This window comes from Ursus americanus, chromosome 17, assembly GCF_024610735.1.
Source record: "Ursus americanus isolate L20-20 chromosome 17, mUrsAme1.1.p, whole genome shotgun sequence".
In the NCBI taxonomy this organism is placed as follows: domain Eukaryota; kingdom Metazoa; phylum Chordata; class Mammalia; order Carnivora; family Ursidae; genus Ursus; species Ursus americanus.
The window spans coordinates 57,641,480-57,668,018 of record NC_142143.1 but is presented as its reverse complement, the minus strand read 5'-3'; the positions used below and the strand labels follow the sequence as shown (position 1 = coordinate 57,668,018).

General features: G+C 36.5%; 2 pseudogenes; both read left to right on the top strand.

The window, feature by feature from the left end:
- Positions 1-10,878: 10,878 nt before the first annotated feature.
- LOC148108717 (olfactory receptor 6C65-like) lies at positions 10,879-18,043 on the top strand (annotated as a pseudogene).
- Positions 18,044-22,018: 3,975 nt separating this feature from the next.
- LOC123791693 (olfactory receptor 6C76-like) lies at positions 22,019-25,513 on the top strand (annotated as a pseudogene).
- Positions 25,514-26,539: the final 1,026 nt, after the last annotated feature.

Here is a 26,539-nt window from a genome sequence, read left to right as displayed (position 1 = left end):
TAGAAGGTTGAAAAAAAAAACAATAAAGATGTGGAAGAGTTGAACAATCTTATCAACCAAATTGACCTTATTGAGATTTTCAGAACATTCCACCCAACATCAACAGAATACTTACTCTTTCCAGTATTACACAAAACAATATCATAGAACATTCCATCCAACATCAACAGAATACTTACTCTTTCCAGTATTACACAAAACATTATCATAATAGATCATAACCTGAGTGACTAAAGAGTCTCAATAAGTTCACAACATTCAAGTCATGCCTAGTATGTTACTGAACACTATGTAATAAACTTACAAATCATTATGGAAAGATATCTGGAAAAATCCACTAATATTTGCAAACTAAGATATATATAATCCCTGGGTTGAAGGAAATCAAAGAAAAATTAAAATGCCATGTGAACAAAATAAACATAAAATTACAACATAACAAAATTTGTGGGATGCAGCTAAAGAAACTTAAGACTCTAAAATTAGGAAAGAAGAAAATCCTCAGATCAATGACCTCAGCTTCCACCTCAATCAGCTATCAACATAGTAAAGCAAATTTAACTCAGAGTAACCAGATGAAAGGGAGTAATAAAGACCAATGTGGAAATCAGTGAAATAGAAAACAGAAAAATAAGAAAATATCAATAAAACCAAATCTGATTTCTTGAAAATATCATCAAAATTGATAAATTTTTAGCCAGATTGATGAGAAAAATACAGAGTAGATACAAATTACCATTATCAGAGAAGACCAAGTCTTATCACTGATATTCTACAGTTACTGAGCAAATAATATGGAGGTTTTTGAACAACTTTATGTCAATTAATTAAAAAACATAAAGAAATGGAAAAACAACAAAATTCTGTTCAAGAAAAAAACAATAAATCCCATTCAAGAAAGAAAATTGATGACAGGTCTATATCTAGTGTAGAAATTGAACTTATAATTAAGAAATATCTCACAAAGTAAATTCCACATTCACCAGTGATTGCTACAAAATATTTAAGGAAGCAATACTAATAATTGTACACAACTGTCCCAGAATATATTCCAGTAGGGAATACTATCCAACTTATCCTATGAGAATAGAATTATCCAGAGAGCAAAATCAGGAAATAGATATTATTAGGAAAATATGGTAACAAATCTCACTTGTGAACAAGCTGCAAATATTTAAAATAATGGCAAATAAATCTAGAAATATGTAAAAAGTTTAATTAATTTTGATCAAGTGAAGTTTTTCTTAATAGATGCAGAAAAATATCCAAAAAGCATATCAAATAAAAACTCTCAGAATGCACTTGTGGGGGCGCCTGGGTGGCACAGCGGTTAAGCGTCTGCCTTCGGCTCAGGGCGTGATCCTGGCGTTATGGGATCGAGCCCCACATCAGGCTCCTCCGCTGGGAGCCTGCTTCTTCCTCTCCCACTCCCCCTGCTTGTGTTCCCTCTCTCGTGGGCTGTCTCTATCTCTGTCAAATAAATAAATAAAATCTTAAAAAAAAAAAAAAAGAATGCACTTGTGATGAGCACTGGGTGTTGTATGTAAGTGTTGGATCACCAAATTGTACACCTGAAACTAATATTACACTGTAAAAGAAACAAAAACAAAAAACACTCAATGAATTGATCTAATAAGTGGCAAATATCAAAAAGGACATCCAAAATGTACTTAAAAAAAAAAAGAAAAAGAAAGAAAAAAGAAAAAATAATTAAACTACAGCTAACGTCTTAATTCATTGTGGAAGTCTGAACAATCTGATGCGAAGAAAAAGAATAAGGCCAGGACGGTCACTCTTGATACATCTATTTAATATTATACATTAGATTCTGGGGCACCTGGGTGGCTCAATTGGTTGAATGTCAGACTCTTGGTTTTGGCTCAGGTCATGATCTCAAGGTCATGAGATCAAGCCTTGCATCAGGCTCCACACTCAGCGGGGAGTCTCCCTGAGATTATCTGACTCCCTCTCCCTCTGCCCCTCCACCCCATGCTGTCTCTCTAAAATAAGTAAGTAAGAAAGTAAGTAAGTAAGTAAGTAAATCTTTAAAAAATATGTATTATATGGTAGATTCTAATTTATATAATGAAGTTTTAAAAAGGGAAAAAGCATTCAGACTAACAGGAAGAAGCAAAACAGATTTTATTTATGCAGACAACATAAGCACCTTCATAGAAAATCCTATTGACTTCCTGTTTCAGCTCCATCTTTTAGAGTTTGAAAGTCATCACTTCTGCCTTATAAAGGTCAATAACCTTACTTGAACCCATGGTAGAATTGAAGTTGCAGAGCAATGGCACCCTGAAATCTAGAGACACAGGAAAATCCAGAGTCCCAGTTGATATCTAATTTCACAGAGCATAAGTCACAGGAACCATATGTAGGTAGGAACACTAATAATAGTAATTTTGGCAAATTCCTGGGCACTGAGTGGTTCCTCAAGTTGAAGAACCAAGAAAGATCTTCTCTTGACTCAGGCAAAGATATGGAAGAGTAACTATTCTGAAAAAAATCCCAGGATATTCTTCACACAAAGGCCGACACTCCAAGGGAAAAGATTTTGTGAGAAACACTTATGAAGGCCTAGGAACACAGGCTCACTAAAGACTGAGATTTAATCATAAGATTATAGAATGCTATCCCTCTGCCACAATTTACAACCATACCAACATATATCAAAGTATCTCCACCAATATACTTGATAATTTCAAAGGGGAACTTTATGATGGAGAGACCAGGAAGATACCCATTAACCAAGTTAACAAAGTTAACATCAGTAATAAGATGTAGATATCATATACTCCCTGATACAATACACTGAAAAGGGCATACTATCTCTATGGCATTCTCCACAAAATGTATAACCTTGATATAATCAGGAGAAAACAGCAGACAAACAAAATTAGGAAACTTTCTATAAAATAGAGTACTGATCAGTACTCTTCAAATATATTAAGGTCATGAAAAACAAGGAAAGACAGGAAATTTCACACACTGGAGAAAACTAAGGAACGTGATCTCTAATACTATGAAGATTCAGGATTTGATCCTCAGCAAGTAAAGAGCATGGACAGAAAAACTGGTGAGAATCCAAATAAAATCTGTCCTTCAATTATTTGTATTGTACCAAAGCTAATTTCTTAGTTTTGATAATATTCTATGGTTGCATAAGACACTGCACTTAGAGGAAGCTGAGCAAAATATAGAAACAAATTCTGTACTATTTTTGCAAGTTTTCTAAATCTGAAATTGCAAAATGAAGCTCTTTTTAAAATCCTATATTTAATCCTATCTTCCTAAATGCAAGAAACCACCCTACTAGCCATGTACAACCTCATAAAATGGTACATGCTATGGCTACACCATCGCCCTCTTATTCAGACATGTCTTTTAATTCCTTATTGATGAAAAAAAAAAGAATTTAAATTACATAGACATCATAGTTACTTTATTTCCAACCAGCTCACAGATTTTAAGATCATTTTGAAGGGCACTGTTCAATAATTCTCTATCTTATAGAGTCAGGTATAATTATATCAAGTTAGCCCCTGAGGAATATTTCTATTGTGGAGCCAACAGTGAAACTGTCTCACACATAGCTTAAACAATCAGTTTTCAGGTAGCTGAGGCAGGCTTCAAAACCATATTGTGTTAGCTACTGAACTATTCTGCCTTTTGGGGTTATAATTACTTTTAATATATACTAGCCCAGAGAAGTCAGATTATAGAAAAAAATCTATAAATACTCCATGACATATACTCTTTTTTTAGTTCTTCCATAAATCTAGAATAATGGTTTCTTAAGGATACAAAAATACTAATTCAAAGAGATACGTGCCCCTCAATGTTTACTGCAGCATTATCAACAATAGCCAAATTATGGAGAGAGCCAAGATGTCCACCAACTGAAGAATGGATAAAGAGTGGTATAGATATACAATGGAATATTCCTCAGCCATCAAAAAGAATGAAATCTTGCCATTTGCAATGATGTGGATTGAGCTAGGGAGTATTATGCTATGCAAAATAACTTGGAGAAAGACATCATATGATTTCACTCATATGTAGAATTTAAGAAACAAAACAAAACAAACATGTTGAGGAGAGAAAGAGAGGCAAATCAAGAAACAGACTATAGAGAACAAACTGATGGTTAGCAGAGGGGTGGTGGGTGGAAGGCTGGGTTAAATGGGTGATGGGGATTAAGGAGGGCACTGGTGATGAGAACCAGGCATTGTATGTAAATGATGAATCACTAAATTCTACATCTGAAACTAATATTGTACTGTATGTTAACTAACAGAATTTAAATAAAAACTTGGATAGAATAATGGTTTCTTGAACTTTCTTGTTGACATTTTATTGAATCAATTTTGAACATTTCTCCCCTAGGATTATTTCTTTCCAATAACATATACAGATACATGATAGATAGATGATAGATAGATAGATAGATAGATAGATAGATAGATAGATAATTGATAGATAGATAGATTGATAATAGATAGGTAGGCAGATAAAATTTCCTTTCACAGTGTTTGGAAAACTGTTTCCACCAGAGAATTAAGATTATTTTATCTGCGTCTTTCAAAGCAGAGGTGTGAGAGAATAGAACCATCCTAAGGGAAAATACTTTTATAAGACCCTATATATGTTTGTGAGAGAAGCTGTTAGCATGTGCTAAGGTGTGTTGTTTGTTTACTATAGAAGAAAGAGTCAAATAGGTAAGACATACAAGTCAGAAAGATATTTTTTAAATATGTTATAGATAAATTATATCCAACATTTTTTATTTCTATATTTTTTGTTTTGATAATTACTTTTTTATCAAATATTTTGAGTATAGTTGACACACAATGTTACATTAATTTCACATAACTTAGTGATGTGACAAGTTTATACATTACGCTTTGTTTTCCAGAAGTGTAGCTACCATCTGTCCCATTACATCGCTATTACAATCATTAACTGCATTCCTTCTGCTGTGGTTTTTGACTTATTCATTCCATAACTGAAAGGCTGTCTCTCCTTCTCTCCTCACCCATTTAGCCCAGCCCTCCAGCCCTCCCCCTCTGGCAACCAGCAGTTTGTTCTCCATACTTATAGATCTGATTCTGTTTTTTGTTTGTTTATTCATTTGTTGTTGTTGTTGTTGTTGTTTTTAGATTTCACTTATGAGTGGAATCATATGATATTTGTCTTTCTCATTTGTCTGATTTAATTCACTTAGCATAATACTCACTAGGTCCAACCACATTGTCACAAATAGCAAGATTTCATTTTTTGTGGCTGAGTAATATTCCATTGTATATTATTATTTTTCTTTTTGAGGGTAGATATTGCATTTTCAGAAGAGCTTTATACTGAAATATATGAGAATACAATGAGTTAATGTAGGAATAGTAAATTAATATATGATGTAATAAATAATAGAGTTTTTGAAATATTTAGTTTCTATATACCACAAAATCATTTTTTCTCTGAGAGAAAAAGACAACAATGATTTTTTTAAGTGTGTGAATATTTTGTTTACTGGTGTCATAGCTTTCTTATTTCTTCACCTAATTTACAGCTAAAATAAAGAATACAGTAATAAAGAAGGAAAGTAATAAGAAATTACACAGAAGTAACAGAGTTTATTCTTCCTGAGTTGACAAATCACCCAGGGTGACAAGTTGTAGTTCTCACATATCTTCTTGTTACCTACATGCTAAGTGTGCTAAGTGTGACTGGGAACCTGATTATTATCACAAACAATCACCCTTTCAGATCTCTACCTGCAGACTTAAACGTACTTCTCTCAGAACTTCTCATTTCTAAAAATATAATTCAAGTCTGTCTGCCTTTCAGATTCTTTGTTACCCCTGTGACAGAGGATAGAACCATTCCCTACAATGGTTGTGTGGTTCAGCCACCATAGTCACTATGCTATACATTATATTCCCAGGATGTGTTATCTTATAACTGGGAGTTTTTACCTTTTGACCACCTTCACGCATTACCCACATTTCTATCCCCTGCCACTGGCAATCATCAATCTGCTCTCTATATCTATGAGTTTGTTTTGTTTTGTTTTATAGTTGAGATTCCCACATATACGTGAGATCATACTGTATTTGTCTTCTTCTGTCTGACATATAACTTAGCACAATGCACTCAAGGTCCATCCATATTGTTGCAAACGGCATGATTTCTTTATTATAGTTGAGTAATATTCCATTCCATATATATATCACATTTTCTTTATCCATTCATCCATCCATGGACTCTTAGATTGCTATTATGTCTTGGTTATTATCAATAATGCTGCAATAAACATGGGAGTGCAGGCATCTTTTCAAGTTAATGTTTTTATGTCCTCCAGATGAATACCCAAAAGTAAAATTGCTGGATCATAGGGTAGTTCTTTTTAGTTTTCTGAAGACCCTCCATATGGTTTTCCATAGTGGCTGCACCAATTTACATTCACACCAATAGTGCACAAGTGTGCCCTTTTCTCTATATCCTCTCCAACACTTGTTATTTCTTGTATTTTTGAAAATAGCTCTTCTAACAAATATGTGATCTCATTGCAGTTTTGATTTCCATTTTCCTATGATTGGTACTGTTGAGCACCTTTTCATGAACCGGTTGGTTATTTGTAGGTCTTCTTTAGAAAAATATCTATTCAGTTTGTCTTCCTGTTTTTAATTGGATTGTTTCTTTGTTTGCTATAGAGTTGTAGGTGTTCTTTATTTATTTTGGATATTAACTCCTTATCAGATATATGATTTTCAAATATTTTCTCCCATTCCACAGGTTGCCTTTTCATGTTGGTGATTGCTTCTTTTGCTGTGCAAAGATTTCTAATTTGATATAGTCCCATTTGTTTATTTTGCTTTTGTTGCTTATGCTTTTGGTGTCATATTCAAAAAATCATTGTCAATACCAATGTCAAGGACTTTTTCCTATGTCTTCTTCTTTTCCTTTTATGAATCATTTATTAAGACTTTAAGATAATGGACAAAAGTATTCTTTCCAAATGGATTTTTTAAAGACATTCAGTTTTGTGGCTTTTTTTTTAGATGTAACTCAAATGAAAGAAAGAAAGAAAGAAAGAAAGAAAGAAAGAAAGAAAGAAAGAAAGAAAGAAGAAAGAAAGGCAAAGAGAAGGAAAGAAAGAAAGAAAAGAAAGAAAGAAAGAAAGAAAGAAAGAAAGAAAGAAAGAAAGAAAGAAAGGCAAAGACAAAGAAGGAAAGCAAAAAAATTCAAATTCAGTTGACTATCACTGAGTATATCCACTGCTTAAAGGTCAGGGTTTCCTGGCTGATATTGGTGTAAAAGTGAAGTAAAATCTCAAGATGGCCTTTTAGGTTTTATCTTGTCTTTACCATTATTGATATGAGACAGTTTACCATAATCATTACTTCCGGTCTTACAAATTCTCCCTTTTATGCAAAGTAACAACTAGTGTTTTAGCTTTGATTTCAGAGTGGGGCACAGACCACATGGTCTAACATTCCCATGACACCATTAATCAAAGCCTGGAATCCATTAGCTAGTGACCTAAAATTAAACTAAAATACCCATTATTGGGTCCCACATTTTACCTATTCCATCAAAATTCAAGTATGCAAATATTTATTTAAAGAAATTTAATAATCTGCTAATTCAACAACTAAAAATGCATGGTCTTCTCCAAAGAGAACCTCAACTGTACTGTAAAAAAAAATACTTCATCCTGTTTGTACTGTTGGGATTTTTTTCTAGGATCATCAATGAGAATACCTTTTCTTTTAAAATAAGAATCAGAAAGATAATTTAAGAAATAATCAAGAAAGAGATACTTTTTTCATCAGTATTTCCTTTTACTTCATTCAAAGTCTAATATTATAGGTAGAATTCTATATTCCTCCAATATATAATGGCTCCCAAGGGAACCCAACTAAAAAGTATTGTCAAAATTAATTATATTTGAGATGCACTATTTTTCTGTCTCCAGAGATGTTTCTGTTAGGTTTCCCTCAAAAACAAACTCTCCAATAATGATATATACTCAAAAACACATAAAATTTGTCTTGCTTCTTTTGGAGAAAAGTTTTCTGGAAAACTTATATCACTGAGCAGTATCAGAAAAATCATGAAACACATGACATTTAAATTCCAAAACAAAATATTTTTGAAAGTATGCTCATTGGATTTTCTCATCCTCACAGACTGGATATTTGATTGAGAAATGCATGGATTGTAACAAAAGGGAATCTGAACAAAATCTTTAAATTTTAAATAATGAGTGCACAAATGTGAATCAAGTTTATAAATGTAAAAATGAAGGAACATTTTTCTAATAAAACATTGTGCTTCTCTTATTACGCATAATCAGAAAAATATCTAAATTTAAACTATGACTTGGATCCATCAAGGACTATCATAAAGTGAGTATGTTTCATGTTAATTGACATTGTTAATTTATCTTTATAAATCATAGAACTCTAACAATTACTCTCTTTGAAATGTGTCATGAAAGTATCTTGTTAATTCTTCCATTATTTTCTCTTCCTATAGCTTCCTAAATTTGGCATAGCTGAGCTCATAAATGTATCACACTTGTTTAGGAAGAAGTCCGGTAGCATTTTTTCTTTTAGCCCGACCTAATCTTGTATGACCACCCATCGTCATACCAGCTGCAGGATAACCCCATGTTATTCTCATCTGCACATTCCTGACATTTCATACTTTGATTTTGTTATTAAATTAGACTATCCTCATAGTTTACTACATTATTGCCAATCTGGTTTCTCTCTTTCTAGCACAGAAGCCCCCTTATTTGTAGGGCATGTGTTCCAAGACCCCCAGTGGATTTCTGAAACTATGAATAGTACTGAATCCTATATAGACTGTTTTTTCCATACACACATACATACTTACGATAAAGTTTAATTTATAAATTAGGCACAGTAAGTGATCAATAGCAACAATAAAACAAAGCAATTATAACAATGTATTGTAAAAATATGTGAGTACGGTCTCTCTCTCAACATATCTTATTGTATTATATTCACCCTTCTTCTCTTGATGAGGTGAGATGATTAAATCCTTAAATGAGATGAAGTGAGGTGAAGATACCCATGTGACATAGCATTAGGCTACTACTGACCTTTTTTTTTTTAAAGATTGTATTTATTTATTTGGCAGAGAGAGCAGAAGCAGGGGGGGCGGTGGAGGGAGAGGGAGAAGCAGACCTCCCGCTGAGCAGGGAGCCTGATGTAGGACTCGATCCCAGGATCCCAGGATCATGACTCGAGCTGAAGGCAGACACTTAAACGACTGAGCCACTCAGAAGTCCTACTAATGACCTTCTGATGAATGTTGGAAGGAGGGTCTTCTGCTTCCAGACTGCAGTTGAAGGTGGGTAACTGAAACCGTGGAAAACAAAACCATGGATAAGGGAAGACTGCTGTACTGGTAGAAGCATCCCATGCTGAACTACATCGGTAAATATCTTTATTTAGTATTTATTAAGTATCTACCTCACTGGGATTCCAAAACTCTCATTACCTAAAGCTCCCGCTTTGTTGACACACACTGTCTGTTTATCTATCCGGATTGACTAGTTCAGAATAATCAATGCATGAATGCAGAGCTGAACCCATACAGCCAAAGAAATCTCTGGATTTTTGAGGGCATTTTTAATCTGGTATTCATATACATTATTCAATCATTAATTTGTTCTTTAATTCATCAAATAAAATTGAATCAGAATTTGTGTTAAGCACTGGGAATGGTGCAGTCGAAGACACGGAAGTAACCTATCTACATACACTGCTTACACGACCTTGGGCAAGTTACAGAACCACTGTGTACCTCAGGTTCCTCATCTGCAGAGTGAGTCTCTTAGATGGACCTACCAGAAGCATGCTGGGGCACAAAATAAAGCTGTTTAGATCTTTGCCATAATATTAATACTAATGATAATAACAATAATAAAACTTTTAGATTTGTTGTATGATTATTAATTACTATTATCTCTGTTCCAATATACTTCTTTTCTCTATGACATCCTCGAAAACTACAGTTTAATAAACAAGAAAACTATCAGATTATTATTTTTGAAAGCGAAGTTTGACAAAAGCTGTCATGCAACAACTGTTTGAAATAATTAATCTTAGAGGGAATAATCTGATTTCTTTCACTGTTTATATAATTGACTATATTTAAAAAGTCCAATTTAAACAGCCCTTTTATACTATGACCTTGTTTGTTTATTTGTTTGTTTTAATAAGGGTTGTCATTGTTTGTGCCAACTTTAGTCAAAGAGTAGCAAACAGGGTCAATTTTATATAAAGGCTAAAGGGAATGGATTTCAGTGAATTCCCCATAAATACAGTATTTTCTGTTTGATTTTTTACTATAAATATAAAACAAGACTTATACAAAAAATATTGCATTCTGACTCAAAAATAAGTTTTTCAATGGCAAAATTAAAATATAGAATTTTATGGGCATTAAGTTTTCAAAAATAGTATATATTTCAATAACTTGTTTAATCTTCTCGAATTACTTCCACAATGAGGTAAGCTAAGTATTTATCATTATTTCTCTTTTTTATGACTGTAAAAAGACTTCCTGTATGTTAAGGAAGTAATTAAAGTATATAGCTGGAAATTAAACATATTTAAACCTCAGTTTTTAAAAATAAAACAGATTAATGTTTCTCTACTAAACAAATTCTGATATGAGTTTGCAATTCTAATGAATAATTATTTTTTCACTTCTTGAGAATGCATGCTCTATCATTCTTTGTGCAGAATAAGAGCACTACAAATATATTTGAAATTATCAAGAGCTGACTTCCACTCTTATTTTTATCTACAGAGCTACAGAATCCAGAGTTTAGTCATGCCAAATAAGACATCACTTAGAGAATTCGTTCTGGACTCACCGACGACCAGAGTTACACACTGTGACATTCCTCTTCATGGCGATCACCTACTTATTGAGTGTAAGTGGAAACAAGACCATCGTCATGTTAACACTAGCAAATGTTCATTTGAAGACTCCCAGGTATTTCTTCCTCAGGAATTTCTCTTTCTTAGAAATTTCATTCACAACAGTCTGTATTCCTAGATTTCTGATCAGCATTGCTACAGGAGACACAACCATTTCTTATAATGCTTGCATGACACAAGTATTTCTTTTACTCCTTCTCGGATCAACAGAGTTTTTTCTTCTGGCTGTAATGTCCTATGATCGTTACGTGGCTGTCTGCAAACCTCTACGTTACACAACTATCATGAGTAACAAAGTCTGCAACTTTGTTGCAGGTGGTTTCCTTATTATCTTTCCTCCTGTGATGACGGGCCTCCGGCTGGATTGCCGTGACTCCAATATTATTGATCACTTTACTTGTGACTCTTCTCCTATGCTATCCATTGCTTGCACAGACATAACATTTCTAGAGCTCATGGCATTTTTGTTAGCAGTATTCACACTCATGGGAACTTTGGCCTTGGTGATACTCTCTCTTTTTTTTTTTTTTTAATGATTTTTTATTATATTATGTTAGTCACCATACAGTACATCCCCGGTTTCTGATGTAAGGCTCGATGATTCATTAGTTGTGTATAACACCCAGTGCACCATGCAATACGTGCCCTCCTTACTATCCATCACCGGTCTATCCCATTCCCACACTCCCCTCCCCTCTGAAGTCCTCAGTTTGTTTCTCATAGTCCATAGTCTCTCATGTTTCATTCCCCCTTCTGATTACCCCCGCTTTCTTTATCCCTTTCTTCCCCTACTGATCATCCTAGTTCTTATGTTCCATAGATGAGAGAAATCATATGATAGTTGTCTTTCTCTGCTTGACTTATTTCACTTAGCATTATCTCCTCCAGTGCTGTGCATGTTGTAGCAAATGTTGAGAACTCGTTCTTTCTGATAGCTGAGTAATATTCCATTGTATATATGGACCACAACTTCTTAATCCAGTCATCTGTTGAAGGGCATCTCGGCTCCTTCCACGATTTAGCTATTGTGGACATTGCTGCTATGAACATTGGGGTGCATATGGCCCTTCTCTTCACTACGTCTGTATCTTTGGGGTAAATACCCAGTAGTGCAATGGCTGGATCATAGGGTAGCTCAATTTTTAACTTTTTAAGGGACCTCCACACTGTTTTCCAGAGTGGCTGTACCAACTTGCATTCCCACCAACAATGTAGGAGGGATCCCCTTTCTCCACATCCTCTCCAACAATTGTTGTTTCTTGCCTTGTCTATTTTTGCCATTCTAACTGGCATAAGGTGGTATCTCAGTGTGGTTTTGATTTGAATTTCCTTGATGGCTAATGATTTTGAACATTTTTTCATGTGTCTGTTAGCCATTTGTATGTCTTCATTGGAAAAGTGTCTGTTCATATCTTCTGCCCATTTTTTGATTTGTTTATTTGTTTCTCGTGTATTGAGTTTGAGAAGTTCTTTGTAGATCTTGGATACCAGTCCTTTATCTGTAGTGTCATTTGCAAATATATTCTCCCATTCCGTGGGCTGCCTCTTAGTTTTTCTGACTGTTTCCTTGGCTGTGCAGAAACTTTTAATCTTGATGAAGTCCCATAAATTCATTTTATCTTTTGTTTCTCTTGCCTTTGGGGATGTGTCATGAAAAAGGTTGCTTTGGCCGATGTCGTAGAGGTTGTTGCCTATGTTCTCCTCTAGAATTTTGATAGATTCCTGTCTCACATTGAGGTCTTTCATCCATTTGGAGTTTATTTTTGTGTATGGTGTGAGATAGTGGTCAAGTTTCATTCTTTTGCATGTAGCTGTCCAATTTTCCCAGCACCATTTATTGAAGAGACTGTCTTTTTCCCACCAGATGTTTTTTCCTGCTTTATCAAATATTAGTTGCCCAAAGAGCTGAGGGTCCATTTCTGGGCTCTCTATTCTGTTCCATTGGTCTATGTGTCTGTTTTTGTGCCAGTACCATGCTGTCTTTGTGATCACAGCTTTGTAGTACAGCTCGAAATCCGGCATTGTGATGCCCCCAGCTTTGTTTTTCCTTTTCAACAGTTCCTTGGAGATTCGGGGCCTTTTCTGTTTCCATACAAATTTAAGGACTGTTTGTTCCATTTCCTTGAAAAATGTCCTTGGTATTTTGATTGGGATAGCATTGAAAGTGTAGATTGCTCTGGGTAGCATGGACATTTTAACTATGTTAATTCTTCCGATCCATGAGCATGGAATATCTTTCCATCTTTTTATGTCTTCCTCAATGTCTTTCAAGAGTGATTTATAGTTTCTAGAATATAGGTCCTTTACGTCTCTGGTTAAGTTAATTCCAAGGTAACGTATGGTTTTTGGTGCTATTGTAAATGGGATAGATTCCCTAATTTCTCTTTCTTTGGTCTCGTTATTCGTGTATAGAAATGCAACTGATTTCTGAGCATTTATTTTGTATCCTGCCACGTTACTGAATTGCTCTATAACTTCTAATAATTTGGGAGTGGCTTCTTTTGGGTTTTCCATATAGAGTATCATGTCATCTTTGGAAAGAGAGACATTTTGACTTCTTCTTTGCCAATTTGAATACCTTTGATCCCTTTTTGTTGTCTGATTGCTGTTGCAAGGACTTCTAGTACTATGTTGAATAATAGTGGCGAGAGTGGGCATCCTTTTCGAGTTCCTGATCTTAAGGGAAAGGCTTCCAGCTTTTCTCCATTGAGAATAATATTTGCAGTAGGCTTTTCATAGATGGCTTTTATGAGATTGAGAAATGTACCTTCTATTCCTACACTCTGAAGGGTTTTAATCAGGAAAGGATGCTGTATTTTGTCAAATGCTTTTTTGGCATCGATTGAGAGGTTCATATGGTTCCTGAGTCTTTTCTTGTTGATATGATGTATCACGCTGATTGATTTGTGAATATTGAACCACGCTTGCATCCCAGGTATGAATCCCACTTGATCGTGATGGATAATCCTTTTAATGTACTGTTGGATTCTATTAGCAAGTATCTTGTTGAGGATTTTGGCGTCCATATTCATTAGGGAAATCGGTCTGTAATTCTCCTTTTTGAGGGGGTCTTTGCCTGGTTTGGGGATCAAGGTAATATTGGCCTCATAGAATGAGTTTGGTAGCTTTCCTTCTGTTTCTATTTTTTGAAATAGCTTTAGGAGAATAGGTATTATTTCTTCTTTGAATGTTTGGTAGAATTCCCCAGGAAAACCGTCTGGGCCTGGAGTTTTGTTATTTGGAAGGTTGTTTATCACTGACTCAATTTCTTCATAATTAATTGGCCTGTTTAAGGAATCAATTTCTTCCGGTTTCAATCTTGGTAGTTTATAGGTTTCCAGGAAGGATTCCATCTCTTCCAGATTGCTTAGTTTATTGGCATATAGCTGTTGATAAAAATTTCTAATAATCCTTCCAATTTCAATGGTGTTGGTCGTGACCTCTCCTTTTTCATTCATAATTTTAATAATCTGGGTCCTTTCTCTTTTCTTTTGGATAAGTCTTGCCAGTGGTCTGTCAATTTTATTGATTCTCTCAAAGAACCAGCTTCTAGTCCTGTTGATTTGCTCTACTGTACTTCTGGTTTCTGCTTGATTGATTTCAGCTCTAATTTTGGTCAACTGCTTCCTCGTGCGTGGATTAGGCCTGTCCCTCTGTTGCTGTTCCAGCTTCTTGAGGTGAGAATATAAAAACTGCATTTTAGATTTTTCTATTCTTTTGAGTGAGGCTTGGATGGCTAAGTATTTCCCCCTTAGGACTGCCTTTGCAGTATCCCATAGGTTTTGGACTGTTGTATTTTCATTCTCATTGGTCTCCATAAATTGTTTAATTTGATTTTTGATTTCCTGGTTTATCAAGTCATTCCTGAGCAGTATGGCTCTTAGTCTCCAAGTGTTTGAGTTTCTTCCAAATTTTTCCTTGTGGTTGAGTTCCAATTTCAGAGCGTTGTGGTCTGAGAATATGCAGGGGATAATTTCAATCTTTTGGTATTGGTTGAGACCTGTTTTGTGTCCCAGAACATGGTCTATTCTTGAGAATGTTCCATGGGCATTAGAATAGAATGAGTATTCTTTGGTTCTGGGGTGTAGTGTTCTATATATATCTATGAGGTCCAACTCGTCAAGTATGGCATTCAAAGCCTTTGATTCTTTGCTTAGTTTTTGCCAGGGTGTTCTGTCTATTTCTGAGAGTGGAGTGTTGAGGTCCCCTACTATTAATGTATTTTCATTTATATGTCTCTTTATTCTGGATAAGAGTTGGCTTGTGTATCTTGCTGCTCCCCTGTTGGGGGCATATATATTTATAATTGTCATATCCACTTGTTGAATACTTCCCTTAAGAATAATATAGTGCCCTTCTGCGTTTCTAACTATAGTCTGTAGTTTAAAATCCAATTTATCTGATATGAGAATTGCTACCCCAGCTTTCTTTTGAGGACCATTTGCGTGAAAGATGGTACTCCATCCCCTTACTCTCAGTCTGAATGCATCTTTGGGTTTGAAATGAGTCTCTTGTAGACAGCAAATGGATGGGTCATTTCTTTTTATCCAATCTGCAACCCTGTGGCATGTTATGGGATGGTTCAAACCATTTACATTAAGACTGATTACTGATAGATATGATTTTAATGTTGCCATGTTGCCAGTAAAGTCTTTTTTTGTATTGGCTGTGACTTTCTGTTCTGTATCACTCTTGGGGCCTTTTTACTTTTATAGAACCCCCCCGTAATATCTCCTGTAGGGCTGGTTTCGTAGTTACAAAATTGGTTAGTGACTGGCGATTCTGAAATGTCTTTATTTCTCCATCAATTCTGAATGACAGCCTTGCTGGATAAAGGATCCTTGGCTACATGTTTTTCTCTGAAAGAGCTTTAAATATGCTCCCCCAACCCTTTCTCTCATTCCAGGTCTGTGTAGACAGGTCTGACGTAATTCTGATGCTTTTGCCTTGGTACGTGAGAAATTTCTTTGCCCTGGCCGCTTTCAATACTGTATCCTTGGATCTAATATTTGCGAAATGCACTATGACGTGACGTGGCGTAGGTTTGTCGTGGTTGAGCTTGGGAGGGGTCCTCTCTGCCTCTTGGACACGAATGTTTGTTTCCCTTGCTAGATTAGGGAAGTTTTCAGCTACAATTTGTTCAAATATCTCTTCTAGACCTCTGTTTTTCTCCACCCCCTCGGGGATGCCGATGATTCTAACATTGGATCGTTTCATTGAGTCAGTAATCTCCCGTAACCTACATTCGTGGGCGTGGATTTTTTTAAGACCGTCTTCTATTTTCATTTTTTCCTCTATTAACCCATCCTCCAATTCACTAACCCTTTCCTCTGCTTCTGCGACCCTGGCTGTCAGAGCCTCTAGTTTTGCCTGCATTTGTCTCATAGAATTTTTAATTTCTGTCAGATTCGCTCTCATTTCTGTCCTTAGGGATTCTATATTCTCAGTAACCTTTTCGTTTATACTTTTTTCAATTCTACTCATCATTTTGACCATCGTTACTCTGAATTCCATTTCTGATAATTTGGTTACATCCATATCCATTATTTCTGTGGCACTGGCCACAGTCTCACTGTCTTTTCTTTGCTGGGGGGGGCTTCTCCTTCTTGTCATTCTGATGAAGAGAGGTTGCGGGGTTTCCAGAGCCCAAATTATTGACTGGGTCCCAGGCCGTGCCCCTTGTTTTATAGGGATCTTAGGGATGTGGGCTTCTTCTTTAAAGATTTTATTTATTTATTTATGTGGCAGCCAACCAGCGAGAGAGGGAACAGAAGCAGGGGAGTGGGAGAGGAAGAAGCAGGCTCCCAGCGGAGGAGCCCGATGACGGACTCCTTTCCGGAACGCCGGGATCACGCCCTAAGCCGAAGGCAGGTGCTCAATGACTGCGCCACCCTGGCGCCTCGGGTTGTGGGCTTCTTGATTTTTCAGCCTGCCTTCTGGGGGAGGGGCCTGCCGCGCCGATACTAAGGCAGCCCTGTTTGGGTAGAGTCTCCGTGTCCCCTGCGAGGGGGGATGGGGATGGGCACCCTGTGAGCCGGTATTTCTAGGCTTTTGTTCTCTGGCGGCTTTCCCTGGCGGTTTGCTGTGCCTCTTCTGAGAGTCAGAGCAGCAGCGGCTGAATTTCAGCCTCTGTCACGGAACAGAAGGATTGCGGCCCGTTCTCTACTAATGTTCTGGCCACTTTAACTCTGTTTCTGTTGGTGCTGCTCAACCCTGCAGCGTCCCGGGATGTGCGCCCCACACCCGGCGTCCCAGCCCTCACTTCCAGGGCCGGCGCGTCTCTGTCCTTTGTGTTTCTAATGCCGCCAGCCGCCAGCCGCCCCGCGGGCACTCCGGAAGCTCCCGGTCTCAGTCTGGATCCAGTGAGCGCACCGGGATTCCGGGGTTCCGCGAGATGCCTGGTGGCGCGCGCACCCGGCTCACGGTCTCAGTCTGCTGTTTTGCGGGTGCCGACCACGAGCCACGCCCACTCCCCCGTGCAAGTGGCTACCGCTTCCCGGCGCCCGATCGCTGCGGCTCCCTCCCCCTTCCGTTTATCTTCCGATATCTGTGCACAGTTTCATGGCTCCCCGCTTCGTACCTCAATACTCAGCGCTGGAGATGTTCATTTGTAGAGATCCAGATGCGTCTTCCTGCGTCTCAGGCTGGTTCCGTGGTTGTTTAGGCTGGTCTGGTACCTATCCAGCTCGCCTCGGGGGACCGGCTGAAAAACGGTGTCTCCTACTCCTCCGCCATCTTAACTCCCAATCTTGGTGATACTCTCTTATACACTCATCCTTAGAACGATTCTGAAGGTCCCTTCCACCCAGCAGAGGAAAAAGGCCTTTTCCACTTGTGCCTCTCATATGATTGTGGTTTCCATTTCTTATGGGAGTTGCATTTTCATGCATGTAAACACATCTGTGAAAGAAGGTGTGGCTTTGAGCAAAGGTGTAGCTGTACCTAATACCTCTGTTGCTCCCATGCTGAATCCCTTTATTTACACTTTACGGAATCAGCAGGTGAAACGGGCCCTTAAGGACTTCACCAAAAAACTGTTATTAAACAAGCACTAATAATTATGAACCCCGTAGCTAAAACCACAAATAAACCTTCCATATACACAAATCATTGTTCTGGGTGGTAGGTACACACATGGATACGAAAGTTCCTGTCATTGCAGCACTTATTTCTAGGGAGGGGACACACACATTAAACAAGCAACATAACAGAAAAGTAAAATTCCTAGTACTTAAGTAAATGACAAATGCTGTGGGGGAAAAAATGAAATACTTCAAGGAAAGGAGAGAAGAAACCAAATTAAATAGAGTGGTCAAGGGGTACCTGCATGGCTCAGTGGGTTAAGCAACTGACTCTTGATTTTGGCTCAAGTCATGATCTTAGGGTCATGAAATCGAGCCCTGTTTCAGGCTCCATGCAGGTGTGGAGTCTGCTTAAGATTCTCTCTCCCCCTTTGCTCTTCCTCCGCACCCCACCCCTGCCCACTCGCATGCAGGCTCTCTAAATAAAGAAATGAATGAATAAATAAAAGAAGGAAGGAAAGAAGGCAGGCAGGAAGGAATGAATTAATGAATAAATAAATAAAGTGGTCAAAGACTTCAGTCATTTTAGAGGTCCTTTTTATTTCATTTTTCTTCTTTCAAACGTATTTTTCTATATTCTCTACCTTTTGTCTTTTCTGTAGTTTTCCTAGGTCCATATGGTCATCGTCTCATGCATGTCAAACATAGGGAGACCATGAGATATGACTCTAACTAAGCATTGTTCTCCACTTTCTAAAGTAGCAAGATCTAGATAACTAATCCAAATTCTACTTGAAAAGAAATGATCAGAAATACAATGCACAGCACTCCACAGTTAATGGATGGAATGGAACCTAACTTCAGGGCTTAGAAAACCATGCTTTATGATTACTTCTAGCAATTAGCTCTGTCTCCTGCCCACTCTTATTCCCCTATGCTATTGAATCAGATATTCAAAATCTGCATAGGGAAAAAAAGCTGATAAATAGTCATCATCTACTGTGAAAATGATTTATTTCAAGCTGTCTGGTTACTTTTCTACCAACTCTGCTCCATCAGAAATATTTGTCTATGTCTTTTCAGATTGTACAGCTCCTGTTAAACAACAAACTGGAATTTCGAGAGGCTGCAGCTGATGGGCAGGGTGTTCTCCTCCCATGAGTGCTATAAACTGGGTTACTCAGAATGCCTGTTTTTACACCACATGGAGTGACCTTAATTAATCAATTGTTTGATATATCATATAATCAGAAAAGAGTTAGAGGTGGGAAATCATAAAAATCAGTCCATGAAGTTACTGAAAATCAATCCAGAGTTTGTACACACCTATTTAACAAGCCCATGAAGATCAGAGAACATATTTTATTGGTACTCTGATGAATAAGGGGAGTTCAAAGACAATCCACTTGCCTGCGCTGTTTTCCAACAATCACTCTAAGTCTCACATTGTTTAATTAGTAGGAACAAAAATATTGGAATTACACGAAATTCAGGACCCTGAAAACTAAAAAAAAAAAGTCAGTATGTGGAAAACCAAAGAAAACAAATATTATAAGGAAATTAAAATAAACAGTAAAGCTGATACAAATTAAAATTACTAAAAAAAACTTCTGCAATTCTAATATAAAAATTTGAGACAAATGTAAATATTTTAAGATTATAATATTCCAAGTACAGAAAAAAGAGTAAAATTGTATACTTACAAGATACTAATGCATTATGGTACTATGAGCAATTATATAAAAACACTCCTATTTTTAAATTGTTAGGATATAGTATTAATTAGCAAGTATTCATAAAGCAACAGATAATCTGAATATGTATTTTAACTATGGAAGGAATTGCTGGAAAAACATACAAAGTTCTAAGTGCTGTGCTTTTAAAAATTCCCAACATTTTATTAATATCTTGTTAGGTTCGTGAACCTTAGATGAATAAGCCATTCACGTAAAGTATTTGTGTGTGTGTGTGTGTGTGTGTGTGTGTGTGTGTATTCACACACTGTACTTTATTAGTGTATGGCCAAGTTTACTTACCAGAGCACACAGTGGAAGGAACTGAAAACCTTAATAAATTGAATGACTAGGCTCTGTGCTTGATCCATGTTTTGAGTTTTGATACCTAAAAACAGATTCTGTAATCCTCTATTTCTGTAGAAAATTGATACAGAGTATCACATAAAATGATTGAGAAGGGTTAAAAATAATTTTCTAACCTCAAGCATCAGGGTAACTATTAAAATGTTTAGAATAATAGAATTTTCCATGTAGAGAGGATTATAGATATATTCTCCTGCAGGGGTAGCAAATGCAAGAGACATGCCACTAACCTCCCTTTCCCACAGCTATAGCAAATCATTGCAAATAAGTTCTAATATTACTTATGCCTCGAAGAGTGAGGATCTGACCTCAGAATCCTTCTCAACTTGCTGCCAATACCATAAGAGTTGACCTACGAGATGAGATTCATTTGTACCCCTGATAAAGTAAACTTTCTCAATTGTGAGATGAAGAAAGTGAAACCCAGAAAGGGAAGGGAATTCTCCAAGGTGACTCAGTGAATCGGAACAAATTGAGATCTACATCCCAGTTCAGTTAATTTTCCATACACCATGCTGCCTACCTGCTTGGTCCTTTCTTGGTCATGGTTCCTAAATTAATTTATGCTTTCCAAACAAAGCATGCATGCCGAAAACTAGGAGCACTTTAAGGGAGCACATACAATATCAAACCCAGAAAGGAGAGTCATGGTATGTTTATTCCCCCAAGATGAGAAACCGCATCCCTCCCTGATCACCGTAAAATGTTTTCTGACAGCCAATCCTCATCCTAAACTAATCACACACATCCTTCTTGCGTCTCAGCCTTATTCTCAATCCCCTGATATGCACTCCTTGGCAGGTATCCAGAATTGACTTTTGCTGAAAGTCTTCAGGACCCTGACACTCCTGCTTACTGTTGCTTATACCTCAAGGTTGTCCAGATAAATCCGGGGGCTGCCTGGGGGTGCACAAATGCTTTAGTGCTTCCTCCCTCTTCCCTGTAGTGCAGCTGTTTGTAGAGCTTCCCAGGGGAAAATGCCAAAGGGCCCCCTTTTCAGAACTGTGGTAAGGGGGCGCCTGGGTGGCACAGCGGTTGGGCGTCTGCCTTCGGCTCAGGGCGTGATCCTGGTGTTGTGGGATCGAGCCCCACATCAGGCTCTTCTGCTATGAGCCTGCTTCTTCCTCTCCCACTCCCCCTGCTGTGTTCCCTCTCTCACTGTGTTCTATCTCTGTCGAATAAATAAATAAAATCTTTAAAAAAAAAAAAAAAGAACTGTGGTAAGAACACATAACATGAGATCTACTCTCTTAAATTTTTAAGTGCACAATACAGTATTGCCAACTGTAGGCACGGTGTTACACAGCAGATGTCCTCCCCACTGCCCCTGGCAACCACCATTCCACTCTCTGTTTCTATGATTTTGACTGGTCTAGGTACCTCATTATAAATGGAATTATACAGTATTTGTTCTTTTCTGTCTGGCTTATGAAAATTAGCATAATATCTTCAAGGATCATTGATACTGCGTTTTATGTATCTAATTTCCTTCCCTTTTAATTCTGCATACTATGACATTGTATGTGTACACCGCATTTCTTTATCCATTCACCTATCAATGGACACTGAGGTTGTTACCATACTTTGGCTATTGTAAATAAGGCTGCAATAAACATATCCCTTTGAGTTTCTGATTTCAATTATTGTGGGTATACCTCCAGAAGTGGATTTGCAAGATTATATGGCAATGCTGTGTTTAGTTACATATAAAAATATATTAAAAATATGCATCCAAGGGTGGGGGGACAGGGGCATTTACACTCTACCACGCTGGTAAGGGTTGAAAGTATTCATCTTTTGCATGCTGAGTTTGTGTTAAAATAGCCCTTCTTATTAAAGTATGAAACATAAACACCACTACCCTAGAGAAGCATGTAAATATGTATGAACATTTTAAGTATGCAAAATTATGATCAGTAACTCCTTTTGTGGAAACTTAACACTGGAAAGGTAATAGGACGACAATGCTGAAATGCATATGTGTGTTCTACGCATTCTAATATTACTTATACCAGGAAAAGATTTTTCAATTTATTATTTATTTATTTATTTATTTATTTATTTATTTATTTATTTATGAGAGCAGGGGAAGTGGTAGAGGGAGAGAATCTTCAAGCAGACTCCCTGCTGACAGGGGGCTCAATCCCGTGACCCATGAGATCACAACTTGAGTGGAAACCAAGAATCCAACACAACTGAATGAGCCACCCAGCCGCCCCCTGGGAAAATTTTAAATGCTCAGTAAAGAGGGATTTGATTCCTCATGGCATATCCATAAACTGAAACCATATTCAGCCATTAAAACTGACACTGGTAATGTTTATGCTAATATCAACTGGTTAACTATTGCTTAAAATGAAGATTTCCTAATTAGGTCTAAAATGCTTAAAATTAAATATATCACATGAAACAACTCCTTTAAATTGAAAATATCCATGTTGTCACTTTTGTTAAATTATACTTGCCTCTACAATAATGATAAAGTCTCTAATAATCCAATTATTAACTAAATATCTGGTTTTGAAGTAATTATTGCTTATACAAAAGCAATTTAAATATCCCAGTTTTCATTTATATAGTATGTTTTAACAAGAAGATACTATTTCAAAGAAGTTTTTTTAGTGTTATATTTATTCACAGTAGAATGAACTGTGCCTAATTTGCTCATTAACAAAGAATAGCTTTGGTGCACATTATATAATAAAATATGTCTTGGGTTTTACACTAACATGTTGAAAATAACATAGAAGCGTAAAGGTGAAGTCTGAGTTGCTTCTAATTTTATATATAAACTGGTTATTTATTTATTTTCATTTTCTTTTAAGTAGGCTCCACATCAAGCATGGACCCCAACATGGGGCTTAAACTCACGACCCTGAGTTCGAGACCTGAAGTGATATCAAGAGTCAGACACTTAAATGATTGAGCCACCCAGATGCCCCTATATGTAAACTGTTTAGCTCAACTAAAAGAAATATTCTCTAAGGAAATTTTAGTTGGAATGATATATCTCAAAAGTCGTCAATAATTCTAAAATTATTTTATAAGCAATGGAACTAAGTGCTTTTCCTCGATAGTCTCTACTAGTTTGTCTTTCATACCATAAACTGATTCCCCACAGTGTTAAAAACGATAACAGAGGTCGTAGGAATATGAACATTAGAAAATGTTGGGGTTTTTTTGTGAAGGTTCCCTCCTCCCCCAAATACCTGGTCATCATCCTGCTGGATAATTTACTTAGACTTCTCCTGGGACACAGGTCCTATAATAAACCAATTAAATACACTCACCAAAGTTGATCTTGTGCATGATTCATCAGTACCCTATTACTATTTTCCCAAAAGTCATTAAGAATTTATCGCAAAGGATGTTTTCCAAAGCAAAAAAATATATCTGTAGCAAAGCACATTAAAGGTGCTAGGTTTACTTTTTTCCTCAGGAAAATAAATGGAAATGGCCCTCTGTGAAATATCAGAATAGCTTATCCAAAAATAATTCTAAGTTGTTTTCCTTTATGAATTTATCTGAAGATTTGCTAGTAAGATGGCAGGTGGGATATTTCAGGATTCCATGAGAAAATTGTTCCATTAAATATTTTGAGATGAAACATCAGGTTTTTATGGAAAATATACAGCTTTGTGGGAAGACAGGGAAAACAGTTATTTCTCCATGAAGCATTAGCCTACCACTTGTCTTTTGATTTAACATAATTGAGTACATTAGTTTGCATTCAATATTTCACACTGACCATCAATCTTTTGATAATATGTAAGTATTCTCAGTTTATTTATCTTTGTATGTTTCAGCTTTATATATATCTTTAAATGTTTCAGCTTATATTTTATCATTATGTACCAGTGATTAGCCTTTGGTGTGTTTGTCTCTCTCAATATATAGAATATATTACCATATATATATATATATATATTCAATAGTTCAATAAATTAAAATGTAAAAATATTTTAAATGGTAATTTTTATCAATTAACTGAAATATGTGGAACATGACATACTTTCCTTAATATTGATATGTTTATACTTTAGAAAGACTTGATGGATATTCCTGGTGTGGGTGTCCAAGATAGTTCTAAATATATATGTAAGCTGTTTGTATCTAATTTCTATATAAGAGTACTGCTGAACTTTGTTAACAATATTTTGTGAACATATTTTTTGATGTTCAACTATTAACTAGATTTTTGAAGTTATTTTATTAGGAATCTTGAAATAATAAAGTGAAAATCACTAAGTTAATTAAGTTTTTATATAAAGATACCTTTCTTTAAAATTTTAATTCCAATATAGTTAACATATAGTGCCATATTATTTCCATGTATACAATACAGTGATCCAGCCGTTCCATACATCAGCCAGTGCTCATCGTAACAAGTGCACTCCTTAATACCCATCATCTGTTTCACCCATCTTCCCTTCCACCTCCCCTCTGGTAACCATCAGATTGTTCTCTGTAGTTAACAGTCTGTTTCTTGATTTAGAAAGACACCAATTTTTTAAAGAATTTTCTTCTTCCAATTTCTCACATATGTACTGAGTGTTACTGGAAATCTCACCGTCATCATTCTTACCTTGCTGGATTCCCACCTGAAGACCCCCATCTATTTTTTCCTCAGAAAATAGAAATTTCTTAGAAATTTCATTTACTTAGAAATTTCATTTACTTCTGTCTGAATCCTAGATTTTTGATCAGCATCCTAACTGGAGACAACTCTATTTCCTACAATGCTTGTGCAGCTCAGCTATTTTTCTTTATCTTTCTTGGCTCAACAGAGTGTTTTCTTCTGGCCTGTATGTCCCATGATCGTTACGTGGCTGTCTGCAAGCCTCTACATTATACAAGCATCATGAGTAACAAGATCTGCTACCAGCTTGTAGTCAGCTCTTGGCTGGCTGGTTTCTTGGTCATCTTCCCAGCACTGGCCATGGGCCTGCAGCTGGATTTCTGTGACTCCAATGTCATTGACCACTTCACCTGTGATTCTGCTCCTTTACTGCAAATCTCTTGCACAGACACAAGTACTCTAGAGCTCATGAGCTTTGTTTTATCTGTGCTTACTCTTATGTCCACTTTGACGTTAGTAATTCTCTCCTACTCTTACATCCTTAGAATAATTCTGAAAACCCCTTCAGCTCAACAAAGAAAAAAGGCCTTCTCAACCTGCTCCTCCCATATGATAGTTGTTTCTATCTCTTATGGAAGCTCCATCTTCATGTATGTGAAACCATTGGCAAAGGAAGGGGTTGCTTTGACAAAAGGTGTAGCTATGCTCAATACCTCTGTTGCTCCTATGCTGAATCCATTTATTTACACTTTAAGAAACCAGCAGGTGAAACAAGCACTTAAGGATATTGTGAGAAAGATACTTTTTTCAAAAACATTGCTCTGACCATAATTTATAAGTAAAATATTATGAAAATTAAAAGCAGGAAAGCTCACTGAAGTGGACTTGGCATGCTAGAAGAGGAAGCTGAAAGGGGGTAGCCATACCACTCAATGTCAATTACAGGAAGAACTGTCAATTCCAGACCTCACCAGCAGAATGGAGGGCAGAAAAGAATCATTATTTACAGGCCCCAACAGGGAACATTGCATCTCCTATGATAAATTGACTACCTCTGCAACTCAGCCAATGAGAAATAATCATCACCCTAAATTCTTGCTATTCTCCAACGAACTTTTGTTCAAAACAACTTCTAGATTCCACCTTTTTCTCCATAAAGTAACATTCTTCCTTGTTGGATTGGCCTATAGCTTTCATGAACCAAACTGTAATTCTCATTCGTTATTCCCAAATAAACTCATTTTTTTCTGGTAAAATAACCAACTGTTTTGTTTTTAATGTTAACAGTATACACACGACACTTTTCCCAGAGAACCAATAGATAATTCATTGTTTTATTTCTTCTCTCTCCTTACTTTTATCAATTCTCAGGAATACAATTATTTATGTTATTTGGATTCAATGTTCTTACAGGAACATCCTTATATGAATTTAAGCACAAAATCATTACAGAATGATTTGTAGTATTTTCCCCACAATATAACACAAAGAAATGACTAAATCACTTCTTACATAAATGTATGTGCTTCAGATATATTGTGTTGATATTTATCACTGCATAATCTATTCAAACAGCATATGGCATTAGTATTTTTAGTTATTAAATTATATATACATATGATTGTACCTACATATGTATGTACTTACATACGTGTGTGTGTGTATGTGTGTGTGTGTGTGTGTGTGTGTGTGTGTGTGTGTGTGTGTGTGTGTGTTTGCAAGTATATATACACTATTTGGAGTTTTTTTAAGATTTTTTTTTATGTATTCACTTGAGACAGAGAGAGACAGAGGGAGAGCATGAGCAGGGGAGAGAGGCAGAAGCAGACTCCCCTCTGAGCCGGGAGTCAG